Raw genomic sequence first — 6,797 nt, forward strand, 5'->3', positions numbered from 1 at the left:
CAAGGCAGATATTAGTGCCTTACAGGAAGTGCGATGGACTAGGAATGGCGTCACTACAACACCAAACGGTGACGAAATGTACTATAGCTGCCATAACACCAGGCATAAATTTGGCTGTGGATTTGTGGTTAGTAGGATACTGAAACACCTTGTCTCGAGCTTTACTCCGGTGGATGAGAGGTCTTATTGGCGCCCATGCCCCGACAGAAGAACAGGACGAACAGACCAAGTATATTTTCTACGAGCTCCTAGAAAGAGAATTTGACCGCTGTCCCGCCCATGATATTAAACTCGTTCTGGGAGATTTTAATGCGAAGATAGGGAAGGAAGACCTTTTTTGGTCCAACAGTCGAAAAGTTTAGCCTCCACGAGATAACATCCAGTAATAAGTTAAGGCTGATAGATTTCGCCGTGGCAAAAACATGGTAGTTAGTAGCACCAGATTTCAACATAAAAATATTCACAAAGCCACATGGCTGTCACCCGATCAAAACACGAGAAACCAAATTGATCACGTTGTGATAAATGGAAGGCATCCATCCATCGTATTAGATGTACGATCGATCCGTGGAGCAAATATAGATTCGGATCATTACCTTGTTGCAGCAAAGGTTCGCACCCGTTTGAGCATGGCGAGGAAAGTACGATCTGACACTGAACGGAAGCTGGACATTGAAAAGCTGCAAACACAAGAAATGGCAGCGGCATACTCCACTCGACGTACCCAACTGAAGAAGGAGAGGTATCGGGAGAAAAGGAGAGAGGAGAAACGTCTATTTTGCAGAAAGAAAAAGGAAATGGAAAGACGTGTGTGTGAGCGAATTGAGATGTACAGGAGTCAGAATGAAGTCCGGAAATTCTACCAAAGAATTAAACAGGCACATCCTCCTGCAGAGACAAAGAAAGAAATCTGGTAACTGACCCAGATAACATGCTGAGGATATGGAAAGAACATTTTACCCAACTGCTAGGGTCCGATGTTGGCGGCGAAGTGGATACAGCAGAACCAATCCCTTTACCTCGTAGTCAGAATGAGGTCCAAGTGTGCAGTGACCCGACTGAAGAACAACAAGGCAGCATTAGCCGACGGGTTACCCGCTGAACTATTTAAGACCGGAGGCGACACCCTGATAAGGTGTATGCATCAGCTTATCTGCGCAATCTGGCTAGAAGGACGCATACCCAATGATTGGAACCTCAGCATACTATGTCCCGTACACAAGAAAGGAGACAAGGCGGAATGTGCCAACTACAGAGGAATAAGTCTCCTCCCCATCGCATACAAGATACTCTCGAGCGTACTGTGTGAAAGTTTAAAACCTAAAGTCAATGAGATAATTGGGCCATATCAATGCGGTTTTAGATCTGGTAAATCCACCCGCGTCCAGATATTCACACTGCGCCAAATCCTGGAAAAGACCCGAGAAGGACAAATCAACACCTACCATCTCTTTGTTGACTGCAAAGCCGCATTCGATACTTCTTTACTCCTCCATGTCTGAGTTTGGTATCCCTGCAAAATTAATAAGACTCTGCAGGATGACACTTGCTGATACGCGTTCCTCTGTAAGAATAGGAAAGAATCTCTCCGAACCATTTAATACCAAACGAGGTTTCAGACAAGGAGACAGCCTATCGTGTGATCTCTTTAATATCCTGCTGGAGAAGATTATACGAGATGCAGATGTGAATAGATATGGCACACTAATCACAAGAGAACACATGCTATTCGCCTATGCCGACGACATCGATATCATAGGTCGGTCACCGGAAGTAGTAATTGGTTCTGAAGCATGGGTACTTTTGAAAGCAGATGAGGCAGTGCTTGGAGTATTTGAGAGAAAGATTCTTCGTAAAATATATGGACCAGTTTTCGTTAACGGAGAATATAGGCGACGTATGAACCACGAGCTGTATGACGACGATAGCATAGTTACACATATCAAAATACAACGGCTGCGTTGGCTAGGTCATGTTGTCAGAATGGATGAAGAAGCTCCAGCAAAGAAATCTTTTGAAAGCAAACACGGTGGTACACGCAAACCGGGAAGACCAAAAGCCCGATGGAAAGATCAATTTGTGGGAGACACCTCGAAACTTGGTGTCAGAGATTTTAGAATGAGCGCAGAAGATCGATGCGCTTGGAACGCTATTCTACGTTCGGCTAGTGGAAGAGATATTCTGTCATAGCCAATTAAAGTAAAGTAAGATTGTTAAGGCCCGTCTTAAGGCTGGTACTATATTCGGTTTTCGCGATATTTTTCGTCGATAACCTGTTTTAGATAATAGATTTTAAAGCAAGATACGTTGCCGATTTCATTCAGTAAGACACTCCCTCAATACTTCTAGTAAAAATTTAATAAAACTACTATCTTATCATTGTTTTTTTTGTAATGTTTCCAAAAAGCAATCGTTGAAAAAGGGGTTTCAACGGTGAACAACGAACATAGTACCAGCCATTAGAGTGGGAAAGTTAAAAAATAATACCGCAAACACACGCAACGAAATCATAACGGAGATCAATTTTGACCATTCTTCCCTCTTTCTGTTTATGTTAGCTTCCCCAAATTAGCACCATTTACTGGCTGTTTTTAATTGGATTAACTAAATCCATTTTAAAACTGCCAGTAGATGGCGCTTACTTAAATTTTAGTGCTACTACTCGCTTGAAGTGGCTTAACGCCTATAAGATTGATCATCATGTGGTAGTTGTCTATAAATCACTATTTGACTACCTATTAAATAGTCATAATTTACTTTTTTTTAAATTAAATCAAATTGCTATATTAAACGATTTACTGTGGTAAAGAACTAATTTGCCAGTCTATATATTGGATGCCATGTGCCATGTGCCATGTACCATGTAAAACTTTTGAACAAAAAAGTGTTGCCCAGCGGCACGTCGTTTGGTTTTGTCTATCGATGAGCTAAAAATGGTTGCAATCTTAACGTAAAGGTTAGCAACTCCTCCTATCACGCTGACATCATATTTTTTTGGGGTATGGCGGCCTACATTAATTTGTGTCCCAATACATTAATTAAATCACACAGTGTCCTGTTAGGTCATTATGATTGATCGACTGTTTTGGGGTGAGGTGGTCCGCTAGAAATATGTGCAGAATGAAGATATCTGATTCGCAGTCCACAACCTTATACCTTTAATTTGACCCCATATTGTCATGATTGGTGTATATAGCTGTTTGGCGGATGGTGTCTATATGAGGGTTGTGCGCCATACTTCATCTGCCACTTGAGCACATATTTGAAGGACGCACTCTACTCAAAAATATCTATCATTTAATTCCCCATTGTTTTAATTGGTCAAATAATCTATTGGAGGCGGTTTTTGGAAGTAAAGCATCACCTAGATTCTTGGACACAATGTTTAATGTCATATTCGTTCAAGTCGCAAATACCTTTCATATGAGTCTTATATAGCTATGATTTCCATTCGGGGTGGGGCGACCCGCGAATACTTAGACATAATTTTTTATGTCATATTTGCAATCAACTCCCGAATACCTTTCATTTGAGTCCCATATTGATATGTACGTTCAATATGTTTGTTTGGGAAACTTTTGGGGTTGGAGTGCCCCTGGGTTCCTTGGACCCAACATTTAATACCATATTCGTATTCTACTCTCCAATACCATTCATTTGATACCCATATTGTTCCGATTGGTCAATCTTGATTTTGGGTGCTGTTTTGGGGGTAACGGGGGAGGATCTACCCCCTTCCAATATCAACAAATTATATAGCCTATTTCTCCTTCCAGACCATATTCGTAATCTACTCCCGAATACCTTTCATTCGAGTCCCATATTGTCATTATCGTCCAATAAACCTATTTAGGGGGGTTTGGAATCGGGGCGTCCCCCAAGCTACTTGGATCCAAATTTTGATATCAAATTTGTATTCTACTCCCGAATACCTTTCAGTTGAGACCCATATTGCCCCGATCGGTTAACTTTCATTTTTGGGTGGTACTTTTAGGGTAAGGGGAGAATCCGCCACCCTTGAGATATCAAAAAATTATATAGCCTATTGCTCCTTCCGGACCACTCCCCACAATCTGGGAAATTTGAAAGAAATCGGTTCCGCCGTTTTGGAGTCTATGCGGAACAAACAAATTTACAAAGCCACAAAAAAACACAAATTTATTTTTATATATAGATAGATATAGATATCAATGCACCCTCCTGACGCTGGCGACAATTGTGAGGTACTATTCCACATGACATAACTACCGTAAACAGCTGAGTACAATTTTTGCGAAGTGTACTGTCTGTCAACGAGTTTGGGTTGTGTGTGTATTATAGTCAAGAACTATAAAACACACAAACAACGAAAAATTGCGCGAACTAGTAACATACTCAAAATCAGAGTTGCACTAATCACTGATTTTGACTGATAGTGCACTCGATTTTTTGTTGTTGACCAACTGCTCCTACCTATTAAATTTATCTTGCGAACATATTTACCAGGTAGTGTACCGTAAACAGGTACGAAGTGCACTATCTGTCAACGAGTTTTGGTTGTGTGTATGTGTATTATAGTTAAAAACACACAAACAACGAAAAATGGCGCGAACTGGTAACATACTCAAAATTAGAGCAGTGCATTCAACATTTTGTTGTTGGGCAACTGCCACTACCTGTAAATGAATAAATCTTGAGAACTGTCAAAATGCATTTTAAAAAAATGGTGACGATGAAAATGTGAACACATTCCTTTTACTTTTTCAATTGTGTCAGATCCACATATGTGTGAAGTTAAAGGTGGTACGAGGCACTGGGTCTATGTTGCCACATTGTGGGGGTTCCATTATAATTATGTGTCTTCGCATCATGTCAAATTAGGAAATGAAGCCGCAGATATTAAATTTGAATGTTTACATTTCTACAAAATGTATGTAAAGCCTTGAAAACGTCGATATTGCCACTCTTAATGATCGTTTCAACATCTAGTTGGTTGATTTGAAGTCTCTACAAGTATGACAAAAGCTCCTGCCGTCGTGTATTAACAATGTTTGCACCGTGGAAAGTCCGATGATCTATTGTCTGTATTTCGCCGCAATCACAGAGTCCGGAAGCCACTGTGTTTACTCTGAATAGACGTTGTTGTGTTCTGTGATGACCAAATCTCAGCCTGCAGATCATTGTTATTAGCCCGCGGGGGATGTCGGTCGATGGGATCAAGAGTGTAATCTTTCTTGCCAGGTTACTTTTTCAATAGCAAATAAATGCATTTTTAATAAAACTTAGAATAAACTTTAATCAAATATACTTTTTTACACTTTTTTTCTAAAGCAAGCTAAAAGTAACAGCTGATAACTGACAGAAGAAAGAATGCAATTACAGAGTCGCAAGCTGTGAAAAAATTTGTCAACGCCGACTATATGAAAAATCCGCAATTACTTTTTGGGCAACCAATACAACCTACATAACATACACAACATACGCATAACTACATGCTGTCTAAGCAATACCTTTTGGGCTGCTATCGCAGAAACCATCCAAATCATCATCTTGTGGATAGATACCCACCGCCCAGAAGCCTTAAAGTAGATCTACACGAGCGTGAGGTTCAGCGCTACAAGAGAGAACCTCTAGATCAAAAGGCATATCAAGCGGGTCTAAACAACATTCATGCAGACACGGTAGCAGACGCGTTAATTGGCTACCGGGTGAATGTAGTCCTTGGAGAACGTCCGCCACCCATTGCACCCGAAGAAATCGACCTCCCCCGGCAAACCAGAGTGGTTCTGGCTCAATTACGTTCCGGCAGATGCAGCCGCCTCAATTCCCACAGAGCTAGGATTGATGCCGACGTGCAAGATGTATGTCCCGATTGCAACCAGGGACCGCACGGTACACGTCACCTGTTTAACTGCCCGGCCAGACCCACTCGACTCAGACCCAGATCCCTGTGGACGCACCCCATCTTAGTCGCAGAGTTCCTGGGTATTGACACTCAACAGAATCAAGCAGACGAAAGATAGAACACAATAAACTGCTACAACAACAACAATGATTCTAAAATGGCATGTGCCTCCGCAGAGAATACAGAACAAATTGGATCCATAGAAAAACATCCTTCAATGTCGTCAAAGTCAGGTATCCAGAATGCGCAGCTATTTTTCTCATCTGTTTTCGATCCATTCGTAAATACTCTGACGAATTCTTCATATTTATTCTAAATGCAGCTACGGTACAAGTACACGGCGTGTCCCACCTGCTCGGTGTTCTTTTTTATATCCAGATATTTCACATTGGGTCTGATACTATTCGCCTCCAACGGTATTTAATACCTAAGATAGTTGCCGTATCTTTCTATGACGGTATAGCTGGTTTGTCTTCATATATCGTGAACAGTTGGTCTTGCACTTAATTCTTTGTTGTATTCTTGCATAAAATCAAGTGCAAAGAGATTTCGGTTTGCAATCATTCGGTTTACAAATGTAGCCGCCAGGAAAAATATTCTCTGCGGAAAAAGCATGGGCCCAACCTCTTTTTCTATAGTCAGAGTATGGATCGATATAATAGCTCCGATGGCCTTGAATTTGATCCTTTGAAGGCATATCATCTTCGCTTCAGGACAGCTCAATAAAAGTGGTGCCATGTATTCAAACTTTGGTCGTAGTGCTACAATACATTGTACAGCAGCAACAAATTTTGTAGTTCCGAATCCCATTTAACCCCGTAGTATGTTCACATATTGAAAGCATTTTTTTGACATGCTGCATATATTTTATGTTTGACTCGAATGTAAATACAAAGAAGTTGAAATAGTGGAC

The sequence above is a fragment of the Stomoxys calcitrans genome, chromosome 1, assembly GCF_963082655.1.
Source record: "Stomoxys calcitrans chromosome 1, idStoCalc2.1, whole genome shotgun sequence".
NCBI lineage: Eukaryota > Metazoa > Arthropoda > Insecta > Diptera > Muscidae > Stomoxys > Stomoxys calcitrans.